This window comes from Oryctolagus cuniculus, chromosome 8 (assembly GCF_964237555.1).
Source record: "Oryctolagus cuniculus chromosome 8, mOryCun1.1, whole genome shotgun sequence".
NCBI lineage: Eukaryota > Metazoa > Chordata > Mammalia > Lagomorpha > Leporidae > Oryctolagus > Oryctolagus cuniculus.
The window spans coordinates 86,633,419-86,654,725 of record NC_091439.1 but is presented as its reverse complement, the minus strand read 5'-3'; positions in this window follow the sequence as shown (position 1 = coordinate 86,654,725).

The following is a 21,307-nucleotide window of genomic DNA, read 5'->3' as shown; positions in this document are numbered from 1 at the left end:
AACATTCAACATTTCTTCATAGTGAAAACACATCCCAAATCCTATCATCTGTTTTTTTAAAGAAGTGTCCAGCACATTAACTATAGTCATCCCACTGTGCAGTGAAACTGAACTTCTTACTCTTATCTACTGAAACTTAGTACATGTTCCTTTAACTTTCCTCCTTCCTCTTTCCCTTCCCTCCTCAGCCTTTAATGACAACCAATATACTTTTAACTTCTCTGAGATAACTCTTCTAAATTTTTTAAAGATTTATTTATTTGAAAGGCAGGGTGACAGAGGGAGGGAGGGTGGGAGAGAAAGAAAGAGAAAGAGAAAGAGGAAGAGAAAGAGAACGAGAAAGAGAAAGAGAAAGAGAGATAGAGAATCTCATCTAGTGAATCACTCTCCAGATGTCTACAACAGTTAGGTTTCTGTCTGGTCTCCCATGGGGTAACAGGGACCAAGTACTTGGGTCATTTTCTGTTGCTTTCCCAGGCACATAAGCAGGAAATTGGATTGGAATCATAGTAGCCTGGACTTGAGCTGACACTTTGAGGTAGGATGCTAGAATCACAAGTTGAGATTTAACTCACTGCTCTACAATGTTGGCCCCCACTTTTTCAAGCCATGCATGTGTGGTTGGACACTTAGTTTGTTTCCACTTCTTGGCTATTGTGAATAGTGCTACAATAAACGTGAGGATGCAGATTTCTCTTTTCACAGGTTGACTACTTTACCTTTGGATACATGTACCCAATTATGGGATTGCAGGATAACATGGTAGTTCTATTTCTCTTCTCTTCTCTTCTCTTCTCTTCTCTTCTCTTCTCTTCTCTTCTCTTCTCTTCTCTTCTCTTCTCTTGTCTGCCTTTTCTCTCTTTTCTTTATTTTTTGGGATGCTTGCATACTGTTTTTACAATTGCTGCACTAATTTATACTTCCACCAATAGTATGCAAATGATCCTTTTTCTCCACTTCCTGGCTATTATTTGTTTTCTTTTATATTTTAGATAATAGCCATTCTAACTGGTGTAAGATGATCTCATTGTTCTTTCGATGTTCATTTCCATGATGATAAATGATGTGGAGCAATTTTTCCAGAACCTATTGGATATTGCCATGTCTCAGAGAAATGTCTGTTTAGATCTGTCACTTACTTTTAATTGGATCATTTGTGGTTTTTTTTCTATTGAGTACTTACCTATCTTACATGTATTTTCTCCAGTTTTGTAGGTTATCTCCTCCCACTATTGTTTCCTTTATTGTGCAGTGCCTCTTTAGTTTGATAGATGCCATTTGCTTCTTTTATTTTCTATTTTTCCTTTGCTTTTGGAGTCTGATCCAAAAATTCTTGCTCATTCCAATGGTTTTAAGCATCTCCCTCTGATTTCTTCTAAAAGTTTGTAAATTTCTGTTCTTACATTTAGGTCTTTAAGCTGATTTTTATATGTAGTGACCAATAGGTTTCTAGCTTCATTCTTCTGCATGTGGATATCCAAATTTCCTAGCATTATTTAATGAAAAAATCACTGTCCTTTTTCCAATGCACATTCTTAGCAACTTTGTCAAAGATCAGTTGGCTGTAAATGTATAGAATTACTTGTAGGATATCTATTCTGCTACATTGGTCTGTGTATCTGGTTTTTTGCCAATAACAGTTTTAATGACCTCAGCTTTATAATATTTTAAAAATATTTACTTATTTATTTTGATTTATTTGAATGTCAGAAAAAGAGAGAGACAGTCAAATTTAGAGGGCTCTTCTATCTTCTGTTTCACTTCCCAAATGCAGGAGAGTTGTGACTGGGCCGGATTAAAGCCAGGAACCAGGAACTCCATCTTGGACTCCCCTATAGGTGACAAAAACTCACTATTTGTCAACTTTCAGGCACATTAGCAGGAAGATGGATTGTAATATGAGGTGAGATTTAATCACTGGCACTCCAGTCTAGTACGTGAACATCCCATGGGGAAGCATAATTACTGCCCAAATACCACACCTGTAATATGTTTGTGCATGTTTTTTAAAAAGATTTATGTACTTATTTCAGAGGTAGAGTTACAGTCAGAGAGAGGGAAAGACAGAGAGAAAGATCTTCCATCTGCTGGTTTACTCCCCAAATGGCCCCAATGGTCAGAGCTGAGCCAATCTGAAGCCAGGAGCCAGGAGCTTCTTCTGGGTCTCCCATGTGGGTAAAGTGGTCCAAGCAGTTGGGCCCATCTTCCCTTGCTTTCCCAGGCCGTAAGCAGAAAGCTGGATCATAAGATGAACATCTGGGACTCAGACTGGTACCCATATAATATGCTGGTGCCATAGGCAGAGACTTAGCCTACTAAGACACAGCACTGACCACAATAGAGTAAACTTTATTGTAAAATTGTTTATGATTAAGCTGGTATGCAGGATATCACTTGGCTTATTGCTTTGTCTTTTGTTCTAGGTGAACGCAGAAGTGTAGGCTCTGAGTTATTTCTTTTGTCTTAATGTCAGCTGTGTTGATAAGTGACACAGAGGTCTAGTCTGCTGCAGTTGTAGATATGGATGTGTGGCTTTGAGATGAGTAAGGGTTTCCTTGAGTGTGTATCTTGGGTCTACAGAGAGTTCAATGTCAGTCTCCCTGGTGAATGTAATATCCTGGGCCTTGTTTTTGGTGTTCAGGGGACAGGGGTCTGCCCACTTGTCCTACTGGCAAGCCTGAGTGATGCTGAGGCTTATGGAACCAATTTCTGTGGTTCTAGGACTATGTGATACAGATGGACCTTTCCTTAGTTGCTGGTAGGAGAGTCCAGATGGTTCTATGGCTTGCAATACTAACAGCACTAGTCCTAGGACTAAGAGATGTGTACTGGACCCTGCTCCAGTCCTACAGGGTAACTACAGCTCTACAGGAGATTTTACTCTGGAGAGTTTAAGTCCAGACAGATGGAATGCAGGTAGCTTCTTCCCTATGTCCACCAGAGAGATTCCAGTGGCACTGAGAAATATAGAAAGAATTGTTGCAGTCTTGGTGTTACAAGGTATAGTGGGGTCATAATCTATATCTCCCAGAGTAGGAGCAAATTTTTATGGGCTGCTTTTGGTGTTAGCCCCCTGAAGCTAAGGTGCATTCTTTTAGATCACATAGAGTGCATGAGCAAAGCTCCGAGGCTAATGCTCCAGAACTGCCACAGCTGCAGACTGCAGGGTATCTGTTCTTTGCCCCACCTGGTGCCTGGCTATGACTATGATGTCAGTAGAACAGAGGCATGTTACATGACTTTTTCGTTGCTGAGTATGGCACTCTGTGTGGTGGGGGAGGGGAAAGAAGCAAGGTAGCTTCCAGTCTCCAAGCCCTGCAGTTGCCCAGACCCCAGTCAGCTCTCCAGGGTGAAGTAAAATTCAGTGGGTAGCTCAGCTAAAACGGCATACAACAGGGACGCATGGTGATTTCTTCCTGAGTTGGCAAGATAAGATGATGGCTCGTAGATGGCAGCTGGCTGCAGCATGCAGCGGACTGCCATGGTGTCTCTCTTCTTTTTGCTTGTCCCACAGAGCCTACATATTTTTTGATCACTTCTTTCCTAAACATTTCTGGCAGTCAGACACCTGGAAATATAGTCCTTCCTTTGTTCTTTTCAAATCCCAGAGCAGGATTACTGCAGCTATACCCTATTCAGCTATCTTGGATTTGCTCCTGAGATCTTTCTCAATTTTGCAGAAATTTTAGTAACATTTTTCTAGTACCTAATTTTGATAAGGATTTCATTAAATATATGAATCACTCTGAGTATTGTGGTCATTTTTAAAAATTGATTCTATCAACCCATGAATATAGACTGTCTTTCCATGTCTTGGTGTCCTCTTAAATTTCTTTCATCAATCATGTGTAATTTTCATTGTAGAGATAATTCACTTCTTTGTTGAAATTTATTCCTAAGTATTTTAAACTTTTTTGTAACTGTTGGAAATAGAATTACTGTCTTTTTTTTTAACTTTTATTTAATGAGTATAAATTTCCAAAGTACGGCTTATGGATTACAATGGCTTCCCCCCATAAAGTCCCTCCCACCCTAATTTCTTTTTCTGATGATTCACTCTTTGCGTATAACAGTGCTCCTGGTTTTTTACATTAACATTGAATCTTACAACTTTGCTGAATTTATTTATTAGTTCTAGCAGGTTTTTTTTCAGTGGCACCTTTGGGGCTTTGTATATCAAATATCATGTCATCTGCAAACAATGATAATTTGGTTTCTTCCTTTCCAATTCGGATGTTAACTCTTATATTATTATGTATGACCTTTATTTCATTTTTATATATTACTTTATTACAAGCTGCCCTAGCTCCAAAGAGTTCAAGTGTTTATATGCCTCTTGCTTGAGAGAGGAAAAGTGAAAAAAAAATCCTAATGCCAGGCGCTCTGCAAAAATTCAGTTGAACTGAGCCCTCCAGACCCATGCCAATGAAATCATTATATGCAGCCTCTACAGTTAGGTGGCCTCCACCACCCCCCTTCTTTCTTTCTGTTATCTAATTGCTCTGGCTAGGACTGTGCTGAATAAAAGTGGTGAAAGCAATTATCTTTGTATTGCTCAAAATCTTAGAAAGTCTTCAGCTTTCCCCCATTCAGTATGATGTTAAGTGTTGATTTATTATATATGACCTTTATTACATTAAGTTATGTTCCTTCTACACCTAATTTGTTCAGAATTTTTTTTTAAGATTTATTTATTTGAAAGGCAGAGTTACAGAGGGGAGGAAGAGAAGCAGGGAGAGAGATCTATCTGCTGCTTCACTCCCTAAATGGCTGTGGCTGGGTCAGTTCAAGCCAAAGCCAATAGCCTGAAGATTTTTCCAGGTCTCCCATGTAGATGTAAGGACCCAAGTACTTGAGTCCTTGGCTGCTTTTCCCGGGGTACAGTAGTAGAGAGCTGGATCAGAAGTGGAGCAGCCAGGACTCAAACTGGTGCTCATATGGGATGCTGGTGCCACAGGTGGTGGTTTAACCTGCTGCACCACTGTGCTGGCCCCCAGAGTTTTTAATGAGGAAGGAATGTTGAATTTTGTCAAATGCCTTTTATGTATCTGCTGCGGTTATCATATGATTTTTGCCCTTCTGCTGATTTTGAGTATCAATTTATTGATTTGTATATATTTACCTTTTATCTCTAGGATGAATATCACTTGATCATGTTGGATTTGATCTGATACTATGTTGTTAATTTTAGAATCTATGTCCATCAAGGATATTGACTTGTAGCTTTCTTTCTTGTTGTTATGTCCTTGTCTTATTTTTGTTCAAGGTAATTCTGGAATTGTGGAATGAATTTGTAGATATTTCCTCCCCCTATATGGAATTATTTAAGAAGAATTGGTATTGATTCTTAAAATGCTTTGGAGAACTTAGTAGTGAAGTCATTTAGTCCAGGACTTAACTCTGATAAGAGACTTTTTATCACTGATTCAATCTTGCTGTTCATTATTGGTCTATTTATGTATTCTATTTCTGGACAAAGACTAAGATAGTGGCTGAGAAAGAGACTCCAGTGACCACCTCTTTGAAAAGACAAAAATTCCTATAGTTGAACACAAACAAAATCATCTTCATAAGAGCTACAGAAGCCAGGTGAGAGACCACAGTGCCTCATTTTGTTATAAGAAAAGTCACATTGAAAAAAGCAAGCTCCCCCAGCTCTCAGGAGCACAGAGTGGAGATATGCCTTTTGCTTGGGAGAGAAAAAGTGAACAAAATTCTAGTACCAGGCCCTCTGCAAAAAATTCAGTTGAACTGAGAACCCCAGACCCATACCCACTGAATCATTATATGCAACCTCCACAATTAGGTGGCCTCAGCCTTCTCTTACCCAACCACATATGGAAAGCAAAAACACCAGCTACAGGGAGAGGCAAGGAGAGGAAACCAAGGAGTATAACCCATAGCTCTGAGCACGGTCTACTGTGCCAAAACACAGCTCCAGATGAAGTCCAAAGACCTCTACCTTCTGCCTGATGCTCATTGGCTGAACCAGGATTGGAAAGGAGGAAGTCAAATTGTCACTGTTTTCAGATTACTACATATAGAAGACCCCAAAGATTACGTCAAAAAAACTGTCAGAATTAATAAAAAGTTTCAGCAAATTTACAGGATACACTGCCAATATACAAATATTGATAACACTTTTATATACCAATAGTGAATCATCTGTAACAGAAATCAAGACAACAATCCAATTTCCAATATCTACCAAAAATTTCTGGAAAAATTTAACCAGAGAGCCGAATGAACTCTACGATGAAAACTATAAGTCACCAATGAAAGAAACTGAAGAAGAAACAAAGAAATGGAAAGACATCCTGGGTTCATGGACTGATATTATCAATTTTGTTAAAATCTCCATATTGTCCATAGTAATTTAAATATTCAAGGAAATCCCAATAAAACATCCATTGATATTTTTATAGAACTAGAAAAGCACTAATAAAGTTTGTATGGAATCACAGAAGACCTAGAATTGCAAAAGCAATTTTGAACAACAACAACAGAAAAAAATAAAGCAGGAGGCATTATATTACCCAGTCTTAAAATATATTTCAAAGTTACAGTAATTAAAACAGCATGGTATTGGCATAAAATCATATCATAAACTCTAATAGTAAACTCACACAACTACAACAACTGATCTTTGAAAAAGTTGCAAAGAACATGTATTGGGGAAATCATCGTCTTCTTAGCAAATGGTATTGAGAAAACAATAACTAGTATTATTTATATAGTAATATATAAATTATAATTTATTATTTTATTATTGGTTATCTGCTTTATTATTTATTTTCATTCTATTAATTTTGTGTTTAATTCATTCTAGATCCTTGAGCTGTAGCAATAAAATACATTGCTTTGGCCGGTGCCGCGGCTTACTTGGCTAATCCTCCACCTGCAGCACCAGCACCCCAGGTTCTAGTCCCCATTGGGGCACCGGATTCTGTTCTGGTTGCTCCTCTTCCAGTCCAACTCTCTGCTGTGGCCCAGGAAGGCAGTGGAAGATGGCCCAAGTGCTTGGGCCCTGCACCCGCATGGGAGACCAGGAGGAGGCACCTGGCTCCTGGCTTCGGATCAGCGCAGCATGCCGGCCGTAGCGGCCATTTGGAGGGGTGAACCAACGGAAAAGGAAGATCTTTCTCTCTTTCTCTCTCTCTCTCTCACTGTCTAACTCTGCCTGTCCAAAATAAATAAATAAATAAATAAAATACATTGCTTTGTGATCTTTCTGTTGCTTTGATTTAGTCATTAGTTGCTATAAACTTTGGTGTTAGTTATGCTTTTACTGTGTCCCACAGATTTTACCGTGTTTCTTCATTTCATTTCATTTCATTTCATTTCAAGAAATCTTAAAATTTCCTGTTTCATTTCTTTCACAGTCTATTGGTTGTTCAGGCATATGTTGTTTAATTTCCATGAATTTATATACCTTCCTAAATTTTTTTATTGTTGATTTCTACTTTTATTGCATCGTGGTCTGAAAACATATTTGATATGATTTCTGTTTTTATAACTCATTGAGACTTGTTTTGTGACCTACCATGTGATCTATCCTGGAGAATATTCCGTGTATTATTAAGGAAAATGTTCCACAGCTTTTAGATGGGATTTTATGTAAATCTGTGAAATCTAGTTGAACTATGGTGCGGTTAGTACTGAAGTTTCTTTGTGTATTTTGTCTCAATTATATGTTCATTTCTGAAAGTAGGTTGTTAAAGTTCCCTACTATTATTATATTGGGGTCTTTCTCTAATTTGGAGGCCAATAATATTTGCTTAGGTATTTGGGTATTCTAGTATTAGGTGCATGTATATTTACAATTGTTATTTTCTTGCCAAATTGAACCTTGTTTTGTTATATAACATTCATTTTTTACTACTTTCAATTTAAAATTTATCTTATCTGATAGAATGATGGCTAATACTTCATTTTGGAAGGTTCCATTTGCATAAACTATCTTGTTCAATTCTTTTCCTTTCAGTCTATATGTGTCCCTAGAGATTGAGTTTCTTGTAAATAGCATATTGTCTTTTTAAAGAAAATTCATTTAGTCATTATTTTTTAATAGAATTTAATCCATATAAAGTTTAAGATAATTATTGATAGATAAGATCTACTGCTGTCATTTTAAAACTTGTTTTCTGTTTTTATTGTAGTTTGTTTCCCTTTCTCAATTTCTTATAATACCCTTTGGGGTTAAGTGATTTTCTCTACTAGTGTGTTTTGATCCCTTGCTTATAAAATATGATAAGTCTACCATAGATTTTTGTTCTGTGCTTACTGTGAGGCTTAGAAAAAATATCTTTTATTTAGTCAGCTGTTTTGAAATGAAATCAACCTGACATGTACCATAAAGATGGGAAAAAAAAAAAACATAGAGATAAGAAAATACTATTTTAAAGAACTGTATACTTCAACTGCATTCTTCTCCTCAGTTTGGATTTTATTGTCACATTTTACCACTTTTTCTTTTTTTTTCTTATTTTATTTATTTGAAAGAGAGAGTTACAGAGAGAGGTAGAGACAGGGAGAGAGGTCTTCCATACACTGGTTCATTCCCCAGATGGCTGAAACGGCTGGAGCTGCGCCAATCCAAAGCCAGGAGACAGGAGCTTCTTCTGGGTCTCCCACGGAGGTTCAGGGGCCCAAGGACTTGGGCCATCTTCTACTGCTTCCCGAGGCCATAGTCAAGAACCAGACTGGAAGAGAAGCAGCCGGGACTAGAACCAGAACTAGAACTAGCAGCCTATATGGGATGCCAGTGCTTCAGGCCAGGGCCTTAAACCACTGAGCCACAGCACCGGCCCCACATTTTACCACTTTCTATATTGCCTATCTCTTCACATTTTAATGTAACTAATATTTTTATTAGTTTTTTAAATTTTTATTCCACAATATGAATGATTTACACACTATGTTTAAAATATTAGACATTTTGAATTTGCCTGAATATTTATTTTTACCATTAAGTTTTCTACTATGTTTTTGATGTTTTCTTCTAATTCATTTTCTTCTCTTTTCAACTTGAAAAAACTTCCTTTAGCATTTGCTGTAACATAGGTTTGGTAGGGAAAAAATATTTCAGCTTTTCTTTTCTTGTCTAAGAATATTTGAAATATAGCTTTGATGGGTACACTATGCTTGGCTGGCATGTTTTCCTCCAGTACCAGAAAGTTCATTCTCACTGTCTTTTAGTCTGTAAGGTTTCTGTTGAGCAGAATGCAGTCAAGGGAGACAGCACACTGTTTATGTATTATTTGCTTTCTTTTTCTCTTTCAGCTTTGAGAATCTCATATGTTTTCCTTTTTAATTTAGGTAAACAAATTTCATGTAATTCAAATATACAGATTTGGGAACATAGTGATACTTCTCACACTATCCTCCTTCCTCTCTTAATTGTTCATCCCTTCCAGTTGTTTTGAATAGTTCGAGAATAATTGGGATTAGTTCATCTTTTTTTTTTTTTACAGATAGAGTGACAGACAGTGTGTGTGTGAGAGAGAGACAAATGTCTTCCCTCTGTTGGTTCATTCCCCTAATGGCTGCTATGGCCAGTGTTGCAGATCCAAAGCCAGAAGCCAGATGCCTCTCCCTGGCCTCCCATGAGGGTGTAGGGACCCAAGCACCCAGGCCATCCTCCACTGCCCTCCTGGGCCACATCAGAGAGCTGGACTGGAAGAGGAGCAACCGGGACTAGAACCCGGAGCCCATATGGGATGCCGGCACCTCAGGCGGAGGATTAACGAAGTGAGCCACAGCACCGGCCCTGGAATTAGTTCATCTTTATATGTCTGGTAGAATTTAGCAGTGAGGCTATCCAGTCCTGAGCTTTTCTTTGTTGGGGGAGTATTTACTATTGATTCAATCTCTGCCCTGGTTATTGGTCTGTTTAGATTTTCTGTCTTCATGGCACACTTTTTGTAGATTATATGTGCGCAGGATCTATCCATTGCTTCTAGATTTTCCGATTTGTTGGCATAAAACTGTTTATATTAATGTCTCATGATTCTTTTTATTTATTTGGTTTCTGTTGTTATATCTGCTTTTCCATTTCTGATTTATTAATTAGGATCGTCTTCCTCTCTTTTCTGTTAGTTGGTTCAATAGCATATCAATTTTTAATTTTTTTTCCAGAAAAACAGCTCCGGGGCTAGCACTGTGGCATAGTGGGTAAAGCTGCTATCTGCAGTACTGGCACTGCTACGGGCACTGGTAGAGTCCCAACTACTCCACTTCCTATCCAGCTCTCTGATAACATGCCTGGGGAAGCAGCAGAGGATGGTGCATGTGCTTGGGCCCCTGCAACCACATGGGAGATCCATAAGAATCTCCCGGATCTGACTCCCTACCCTCCATACCAGCCCAGTTCCAGACATTGCAGCATTTTGAGGAATGAACAAATGGATGGAAGAACTTTCTCTCTCACTCTCCCTCTCTATCTTGTATCTCTGCCTTTCAAATAAATGAGTAAATCTTTTTTTAAAAACAGCTCTTCATTTCATTGATCTTCTGTATTTTTTGCTTCAATTTTTTTATTCTCTAATTTTAATTATTTCTTTCCTCCTACTAATTTTGGATTTGGTTTGTTATCATTTTTCTAGGTCCTTCAGATGCATTGATAGCTCATTTATTGGGCGCCTTTCCATTTTCTTGATGTAGGCACGAATTGCTGTAAACATCCTTCTTAATACCACTTTTCCTGTAACCCATCAGTTTTTATGTGTTATATTGTCCTCTGCTTTCATCTCTACAGAGTTTTTGATTTCACTTTTGGCTTCTCCCATGACCCGCTGTTCATTCAGGAGCATGTTTTTCAGTCTCCATGTGTTTGAATATTTTCTAGAGATTCTTTAGTTCTTAATTTACATCTGCATTCCATTGTGGTCTCAAAAGTAGCAAGATCTGATTTCAGTTTTTTGAATTTACAGAGACTTGTTGCATATTCTAGTATATGATCTATCCTAGAGAAAGTGTATTCTGCAACTGTGTGATAAAAGAATGTGTGCTCTGCAATGCTGTAATGAAAACTTCTGTAGATATCAGTTAGGTCCATTTGTTCCATAGTGTCAATTAATTCTTGTTTATTTGTTGATTTTCTGTCTGGTTGATCCGGCCACTGATGAAAGTGGAGGTGTTGAAGTCCCTCATTGCAATTGTTTTGGAAGCTATGTCTCTCTTTAGATCTTTGAACATTTGTTTTAAATATCCAGGCAAGCTGGCATTGGGTGAATATACATTTACCATAGTCACATTTTCCTGTTGAATTGATTCCCTTTATCAATACATAATGCCCTTCTTTGTCTCTTTTAACAGCTTTTGTGTTAAAGTCACTTTGTCTGATATTAGGATGGCTAAATCTGCTCCTTTTGCTTTCACTTAACATGAAATATTTTTGGATCCTTTCACTTTTAGTAAGTATATTTTATTGGCGAGGTGTGTTTCTTGTAGGCAGCAAATAGATGAGTTTTCTTTTTAATCCATTCAGCTTGTCTATATCTTTTAATTGGAAAATTTAAGCCATGTATATTCAAATATTATTGATAAGTAACAACTTGGCCCTGCCATTTTTCCATAAATATTCCTGTTGTTTGCTTTGGGTTTCCTTTGTACTTTTACTAAGACCCCTACAGTCATGGGGTGCAGAGGATCTGTTCTGCCCTGCTTGCCTGTCCCATGCACAGAGAGAGCAGTTATGTTCACAGAGCCAACTGTCTGAGTGTCCTCTTCCTTGGCGGTTTAAGTCCTGGAGTCCATGCTATGTTGAGATGCTATAGGTACCTCACAGTCCTATGTGGGTGCCCAGCCCCATGTCTACCATCCCTGTGAGTCTCAAAGTCAGTGGAGTTAAATCCCCAGATGACATGTGTGCACAAGAGCTACTGGTATTTAAATTGTGCTACCTCCCCACTGGTTACTGGGCACCCTTGTTGGGGAATGCTGTGAAAGTAATGTTTTTTTTTTCTCTGAGTCAGTTGGGTACCCTGACCCCTGTTAGGGCTCCAGTCTGGACTCAGAGAGAGTGTGTTCTTCAAGCCTCTCCCTCTGGCAATATCACCAATAGCACAGACTGCTGCAGTCTGCTCACTTCACTTTCCAAGGCTGGCATATCCTCTGGCTCTCAGCTGGGGGGATCCAGTATTTCATCTGCACTTGTTGCTGTGCCCCCGTCTTTATCTAGAGAAGTTGTTTATGTGCCTGGGGTCAGACCTGGATCCATTCAATCTGACTGCTAACCTTTGAGCTTCCTGTACCTAGATAGTTGTAGCTTTCCCTAGGTTTGGGAAATGTTCTCTTATTATTTATTTTTTTAAGATTTATTTATTTATTTGAAAGTCACACTTACACAGAGAGAGGAGAGACAGAAGTCTTCCACCCAATGGTTGACTCCCCAATTGGCCGCAACAGCTGAACTGTGCTGATCCAAAGCCAGGAGCCAGGAGCTTCTTCCAGGTCTCCCTTGCAGGTGCATGGGCCCAAGGATTTGGGCCATCTCCTATTGTTTTCCAAGGCCATAGCAGAGAGCTAGATTGGAAGAGGAGCAGCTGGGTCTCGAACCGGTGCTCATATGGAATGCCAGCGCTTCAGGCCAGAGCGTTAACTTTTTTTTTTTTTTTTTTAGATTTTTTTTTTAACTTTTATTTAATGAATATACGTTTCCAAAGTACGAATAATGGATTACTATGGCTTCCCCCCCATACCGTCCCTCCCACCCACAACCCTCCCCTTTCCCACTCCCTCTCCCCTTCCATTCACATCAAGATTCATTTTCGATTATCTTAATATACAGAAGATCAGCTTAGTATACATTAAGTAAGGATTTCAACAGTTTGCTCCCACACAGAAACATAAAGTGAAAAATAATAGATGATTTTTTTTAATGATGATGAAATCAGATCAGACCTATTGTCATGTTTAATCCCAATAAGAGTCAAGTTGGGAGTTGATAGTTTCTTTTCTTTTCTTTTCTTTTTTTTTTTTTTTACAGAGGATCAGTTTAGTATGCATTAAGTAAAGATTTCAACAGTTTGCACCCCCATAGAAACACAAAGTGAAATATATTATTTGAGTACTCGTTATAGCATTAAATCTCAATGCACAGCACATTAAGGACAGAGATCCTACATGAGGAGTAAGTGCACAGTGACTCCTGTTGTTGACTTTACCAATTGACACTCCTGTCTATGGCATCAGTAATCTCCCTATGCTCCAGTCATGAGTTTCCAAGGCTATGGAAGCCCCTTGAGTTCTCCGACTCTTATCTTGTTTAGACAAGGTCATAGTCAAAGTGGAGGTTCTCTCCTCCCTTCAGAGAAAGGTACCTCCTTCTTTGAAGACCTGTTCTTTCCACTGAGATCTCACTCACAGAGATCTTTTGCCAGAGTGTCTTGGCTTTCCATGCCTGAAATACTCTCATGGGCTTTTCAGCCAGATCTGAATGCCTTTAGGGCTGATTCTGAGGCCAGAGTGCTATTTAGGGCATCTGCCATTCTATGAGTCTGCTGAGTATCTCACTTCCCATGTTGGGTCACTCTCCCCTTTATTTATTCTATCGGTTAGTGTTAGCAGGTACTAGACTTGCTTATGTGCTCCCTTTGACTCTTAGTCCTTTCATTATGATCAATTGCGAACTGAAATTGATCACTTGGACTAGTGAGATGGCATTGGTACATGCCACCTTGATGGGATTAAATTGGAGTCCCCTGGTATGTTTCTAACTCTACCATTTGGGGCAAGTCAGCTTGAGCATGTCCCAAATTATATATCTCTTCCCTCTCTCATTCCTACTCTTATGTTTAACAGGGATCACATTTCAGTTAAATTTCAACACTTAAGAATAACTGTGTATTAATTACAGAATTAAATCAGTCATATTAAGTAGAACAGACAAAAAAACTACTAAGAGGGATAATGTATTAAGTTGTTCATTAACAGTCAGGGCTATGCTGATCAAGTCACCGTTTCCCATAGTGTCCCTTTCACTTCAACAAGTTTCCTTTTTGGTGTTCAGTCAGTTGTCACCGATCAGGGAGAACATATGGTATTTGTCCCTTTGGGACTGGCTTATTTCACTCAGCATGATGTGTTCCAGATTCCTCCATTTTGTTGCAAATGACTGGATTTCGTTGTTTCTTACTGCAGTATAGTATTCTAAAGAGTACATATCCCATAATTTCTTTATCCAGTCTACCGTTGATGGGCATTTAGGTTGGTTCCAGGTCTTAGCTATTGTGAATTGTGCTGCAACAAACATTAGGCTGCAGACCGCTTTTTTGTTTGCCAATTTAAATTCCTTTGGGTAAATTCCAAGGAGTGGGATGGCTGGGTCGAACGGTAGGGTTATCTTCAGGTTTCTGAGGAATCTCCAGACTGATTTCCATAGTGGCTTGACCAGTTTGCATTCCCACCAACAGTGGGTTAGTGTCCCTTTTTCCCCACATCCTCGCCAGCATCTGTTGTTGGTAGATTTCTGCATGTGAGCCATTCTAACCGGGGTGAGGTGGAACCTCATTGTGGTTTTGATTTGCATTTCTCTGATTGCTAATGACCTTGAACATTTTTTCATGTGCCTGTTGGCCATTTGGATTTCCTCTTTTGAAAAATGTCTATTGAGGTCCTTGGCCCATCTCTTAATTGGGTTGTTGGTTTTGTTTTTGTGGAGTTTCTTGATCTCTTTGTAGATTCTGGTTATTAACCCTTTATCTGTTGCATAGTTTGCAAATATTTTTTCCCATTCTGACGGTTGTCTCTTCACTCTCCTGACTGTTTCTTTTGCAGTACAGAAACTTCTCAATTTGATGCAATCCCAATAGTTAATTTTGGCTTTGACTGCCTGTGCCTCCCGGGTCTTTTCCAGAAACTCTTTGCCTGTGCCAATATCTTGAAGGGTTTCTCCAATGTTCTCTAGTAACTTGATGGTGTCAGGTTGTAGATTTAGGTCTTTAATCCATGTTGAGTGGATTTTTGTGTAAGGTGTAAGGTAGGGGTCTTGCTTCATGATTCTGCACGTGGAAATCCAATTTTCCCAGCACCATTTATTGAATAGACTGTCCTTGCTCAAGGAATTAGTTTTAGATCCTTGATCAAATATAAGTTGGCTGTAGATGTTTGGGTTGATTTCTGGTATTTCAATTCTGTTCCATTGGTCTATCCATCTGTTTCTGTACCAGTACCATGCTGTTTTGATTACAACTGCCCTGTAGTATGTCCTGAAATCTGGTATTGTGATGCCTCCGGCTTTGTTTTTGTTGTACAAGATTGCTTTAGCTATTCGAGGTCTCTTGTGCCTCCATATAAATTTCAGCACCAATTTTTCCAGATCTGAGAAGAAGGTCTTCGGTATCTTGATTGGTATTGCATTGAATCTATAAATTGCTTTTGGGAGAATGGACATTTTGATGATATTGATTCTTCCAATCCATGAGCATGGAAGATTTTTCCATTTCTTGGTATCCTCTTCTATTTCTTTCTTTAAGGTTTTGTAATTTTCATCGTAGAGATCTTTAACGTCCTTGGTTAAGTTTATTCCAAGGTATTTGATTGTTTTTGTAGCTATTGTGAATGGGATTGATCTTAGAAGTTCTTCCTCAGCCATGGCATTGTCTGTGTATACAAAGGCTGTTGATTTTTGTGCATTGATTTTATACCCTGCTACTTTGCCAAACTCTTCTATGAGTTCCAATAGTCTCTTGGTAGAGTTCTTTGGGTCCCCTAAATAAAGAATCATGTCATCTGCAAAGAGGGATAGTTTGAGTTCTTCCTTCCCAATTTGTATCCCTTTAATTTCTTTTTCTTGCCTAATAGCTCTGGCTAGAACCTCCAGAACTATATTGAATAGCAGTGGTGAGAGTGGACATCCCTGTCTGGTCCCAGATCTCAGTGGAAATGCTTCCAACTTTTCCCCATTCAATAGGATGTTGGCTGTGGGTTTTTCATAGATTGCTTTGATTGTATTGAGGAATGTTCCTTCCAAACCCAGTTTGCTTAGAGTTTTCATCATGAACGGGTGTTGTATTTTATCAAATGCTTTCTCGGCATCTATTGAGAGAATCATATGGTTTTTCTTCTGCAGTCTGTTAATGTGGTGTATCACATTGATTGTCTTGCGCACATTAAACCATCCCTGCATACCAGGGATAAATCCCACTTGGTCTGGGTGGATGATCTTTCTGATGTGTTGTTGCATTCTATTGGCAAGAATTTTATTGAGGATTTTTGCATCTATGTTCATCAGGGATATTGGTCTGTAATTCTCTTTCAGTGCTGCATCTTTTCCCGGCTTAGGAATTAAGGTGATGCTGGCTTCATAGAAAGAATTTGGGAGGATTCCCTCTTCTTCAATTGTTCTGAATAGTTTGAGAAGAATTGGAGTTAGTTCTTCTTTAAATGTCTGGTAGAATTCAGCAGTGAATCCATCTGGTCCTGGGCTTTTCTTTGTTGGGAGGGCCTTTATTACTGTTTCAATTTCTGTCTCAGTTATGGGTCTGTTTAGGTTTTCGATGTCTTCCTGGTTCAATTTAGGTAGGTTGCATGTGTCCAGGAATCTATCCATTTCTGATAGGTTTCCCTGTTTGCTGGCATACAAGTCCTTGTAGTAATTTCTGATGATTCTTTTTATTTCTGTGGTGTCTGTTGTTATATTTCCTTTTTCATCTCTGATTTTATTGATTTGGGTCTTTTCTCTTCTTTTTTTAGTTAGTTGGGCCAATGGGGTGTCAATTTTGTTTATTTTTTCAAAAAACCAGCTCCTCGTTTGGCTGATTTTTTGTAATGTTTTTCTTGATTCAATCCTGTTGATTTCTTCTCTGATTTTAATTATTTCTCTTCTCCTACTAGATTTGGGTCTGGTTTGCTGTAGGTTTTCTAGATCCTTGAGGTGAATAGAAAGCTCATCTATTTGGTGCCTTTCCAATTTCTTTTTGTAGGCACCTATTGATATAAACTTTCCTCTTAACACTGCTTTTGCTGCGTCCTATAAGTTTTGGTATGTTGTGCTGTTATCCTCATTTACTTCCAGAAAGTTTTTGATTTCTCTTTTGATTTCTTCTATGACCCATTGTTCATTCAGGAGCATGTTGTTCAATCTCCATGTGTTTGCGTATGCTCTAGGGATTCCTGAGTTGTTCATTTCCAACTTCATTCCTTTATGGTCTGAGAAGCTGCATGGTATGATTCTAATTCTTTTGAATTTGCTGAGACTTGCTTTATGGCCTAGTATGTGGTCAATCCTAGAGAAGGTTCCATGTACTGCTGAGAAGAATGTATAATCTTTAGCTGTAGGATTGAAAGTTCTGTATATATCTGTTAGATCCATTTGGGCTATAGTGTCGTTTAAATCTACTGTATCCTTGTTGATCTTCTGTCCTATTGATCTGTCTATTTCTGAGAGTGGAGTATTGAAGTCTCCCAGTACTATTGTATTGGGGTCTAAGTCTCCCTTTAAGTCCGTTAACAAATCTTTTAGATAAACCGGTGCCCTGTAGTTAGGTGCATATACATTGATAATTGTTATATCTTCCTGTTGAATTGATCCCTTAATCATTATGTAGTGTCCCTCTTTGTCTCTCTTAATGGTTTTTGTGGTAAAGTTTATGGTGTCTGATATTAAGATGGCTACGCCTGCTCTTTTTTCATTTCTGTTGGCATGGTATATCTTTTTCCAGCCTTTCACTTTCAGTCTGTATGGATCTTTGTTGGAAAGATGTGTTTCTTGTAAGCAGCAAATAGATGGGTTTTGTTTTTAACCCAATCAGCCAAACGGTGTCTTTTAACTGGACAGTTCAGGCCATTCACGTTCAATGTGACTAATGATAAGTGGTAACTTTGCCCTGCCATTTGCCAAAGATAAGTTCTAATATATGCTTTGAATTCCCTGTGATCTTTTGCTGTGAGGTTTCCTTCCTTGGTTTCCTTCCTTTACCTTCTTTCATATTGATGACCGTGTTTCTGTGTTTCTGTGTGTAACACATCTTTAAGCATCTTTTGCAGGGCTGGACGAGTGGCAACAAATTCTTTCAATTTCTGTTTGTTATGAAAAGTCTTTATTTCACCTTCATTCACAAATGATAGCTTTGCAGGATATAATATTCTGGGCTGGCAGTTGTTCTCTCTTAGTACCTGGGCTATATCTTGCCATTCCCTCCTAGCTTGTAGAGTTTCTGATGAGAAGTCAGCTGTGAGTCTGATTGGAGATCCTCTGAGAGTAATCTGACGTTTCTCTCTTGCACATTTTAGGATCTTTTCTTTATGTTTCACTGTGGAGAGTTTAATTACAACGTGCCGTGGTGAGGGTCTCTTTTGGTCGTGTTTATTAGGGGTTCTGTGAGCTTCCTGTACTAGGATTTCTCTGTCCCTCTCCAAACCTGGGAAATTTTCTGCTAATATCTCACTAAAAAGGCCTTCTAATCCTTTCTCCCTCTCCATGCCTTCAGGAACTCCTAGAACCCGAATGTTGGGTTTTTTAATAGTATCCTGAAGATTCCCGACAATATGTTTTAGATTCCTAATTTCCTCTTCTTTTCTTTGGTCTGACTGTATCCTTTCCTGTTCTCTGTCTTCTAAGTCCGATATTCTCTCTTCTGCTTCTCCCATTCTGTTTGTAAGGCTCTCTATTGTGTTTTTCATTTGATCTATTGAATTCTTCACTTCAGTCACTATCCCAGTTTCCTGTTGTACTAGTTGTTTCGTTTCATTTTGATTCCTCCTTAATATTTCATTTTCACGAGAGAGATTTTCTATCTTGTCCATTAAGGATTTCTGTAGTTCAAGAATTTGTTTTTGAGAACTTCTTAATGTTCTTATCAATTTTTTGAGATCTGCTTCTTGCATTTCTTCTATGTCATCATCCTCATAATCTTGAATTGGGGTGTCTTTTTCATTTGAGGGCTTCATGGTGACTTCCTTGTTTTTATTACCTTGGTTTTTGCGTTTGTTATTTGTCATATTGGAGATATTTGGTTTCTTCACTGTGGTGCTTTTTCTTGTTATACTATGACTCTAGATTAAGTGGACTATCTGTTTTTGATGGAGCCTTAGGGCTTGAGATGGGTGTGGCCTGAGAGCTCTGTTTGGTGTGCCAAAGGTGACACTCCCAGGTTAGGCGTGGTAAACCTCTCTCTCTCTCTCTCTCTCTCTCTCTCTCTCTTTTTTTTTTGATTCAACAGGGAAGTTATTCTGCACAGCTGAACAAAGTTGGAGGTAGTTAGCAGGCAAATGATATACCCACAGGAGCCAGAGATCAGAAGCTCTTTCCCAAGGACCACACAGGGAATCTGTTCGGCCCTTAGAGTGGGCTCAAATTCTCCTTCAGTCTCCCACTGGGTTGCCAAAGTTACGGAATTGTAGCGTCTCTGGAGAGTGCTCACGTGAATTCCGTGAGTTCTCTCCCCCACCGTCTCTTTTTTCACAGTCTCAGTTCAGTAGCACCATAAATTTACTAAGTCCTAATCTCCTGTTAATTCGCCCCACCCAGAGTCAGGTTTTACTGCTAGGCTCAGGGCCGGTGCAGACCTGAGGTCGCTCTGCTTATGACGTATGTCCAAGATGGCGCCTGCTCTTTGTCTTGCTCGCCCTTGAGAGGTGAGCGGAGAGAGAGAAACCCGTGTCCATACCAGTCACCTTTTTTTTTTTCCCTCTCTCTCTCTTCCAGTTAGCTTGGTGAAGTCCCCCCGCCCTGGGGGCCGTTCCCTCTAGTCTCCTCTCTCCGCTTGCCTGCCGGTGTCTCGGGTTATTGAGGTTCGGCTCACCTCGCGTTCCAGCGCTGGTGTGTTGAGTCTGCCGCTGATGTCCCGAACTGTGGGCTCCCACGCTCTCCACGCAGGTCTGCTCCCCTTCCAGCGCAGATGTGTGGACTCGGAGCCCTGGACTTCCCAAGTCTCCCCGCTGTTGCACTCCCCTTCGAGCACTTACGCGCAGACCCTGCAGCTTGCGCAGCTCAGTCCCGCGGCTCGGTCCTGCGGTTCGGCTTTCGCGCGCGGTGGGCGACCTTGTTCTCCCAGTAGGTCCTCGGATTCACGCCCATTTCGTGGAAGGCAGCCCCAGCTTCTTCAGTTCTGGCACATTGTTTTAGTGAATGGAAGTCACTCTACCACAAAGAACTCCTCTCTTCAAATGTCCAGAGCGTTAACTTGCTGTGACACAGAGCCGGCCCCCTCTTATTGTTTCTTTAAATGTACTTACTACCATTTTGCCATTTTCAACTCCCCATTAATCCCAATGATAGTTTCTTCTTTTATGCTATCCCAAAGTTCTCATTTTCTCCACTCTTTTTTTTCTCCCCACCCCCACAATGGTGTATTTTTTTTTAAGATTTTATTTATTTATTTATTTGAGAGGTAGAGTTACAGACAATGTGAAGGAGAGACAGAAAGAAAAGTCTTCCATCTGCTGGTTAACTCCCCAAATGGCCTCAATGGCTGGAGCTGTGCCAATCCAAAGCCAGGATCCAGGAGCTTCTTCTGGGTCTCCCACGTGGGTGCAGGGGCCCAAGGACTTGGGCCATCTTCTACTGCTTTCCTAGGCCATAGCAGAGATTGGAAGAGGAGCAGCCAGACTAGAACTGGCGCCCATATGAGATGCTGATGCCGCAGGCGGAGGATTAACCTACTGCACCACAGCACCGGCCCCGCAACTGTGTATTTTCTAATGACCTGGCTTCAGGCTCATTTATTTCTTTTGTTTCTCTATTCTGCTATTAAGGGCTTTTATCATATTTTAAATTTTACTTAGTGTACTTTTCAATTGATAAATTTGATTTTTAAACAATTATTTTTTTCTGTCATGTCTCCCTATTAGAATATTAAATCATTTCTACTTGCTGGACTGTTCTCTGGGTAGCTTTGGATTAACCTAGTTCTCTTCCTTTTCTTGTAGTTCTCAAGAATGACTAGAATATGCTGGAAATGCGTTATCCTGAGATAAGGGAGTTCCCATGAAAAATAGGTTATTGTTCACTACATTAGCCCAGTGTGTTTGTGTGACACAGGGGGTTACAATGCAGGATGGGCTGCTTTCTGTGGTCCTTCTGCTGGGATCTAGGTGAGCATCTGCAGATGAGCTTCCACTCACACCAGGAAGCTTTCCTGACTCCTCATCAGTCCTAGGCTTCTGTTTGTAAGTAATAAACCTACTCCATGTAACTTGTGTGTGGGGGGCATTCTGTCTGAATGGACTCAGACAAGTTGGTAACCAGGGTACTGCAGCCTTGCTCCACAGTATTTATGCAGCTAGTGAGTGGAGAAGCTGAGACTTCAATATATGTTGGCCAAGTGATTTGAGTCTCTAAAGTGAGAATGATTAATACTCCTCA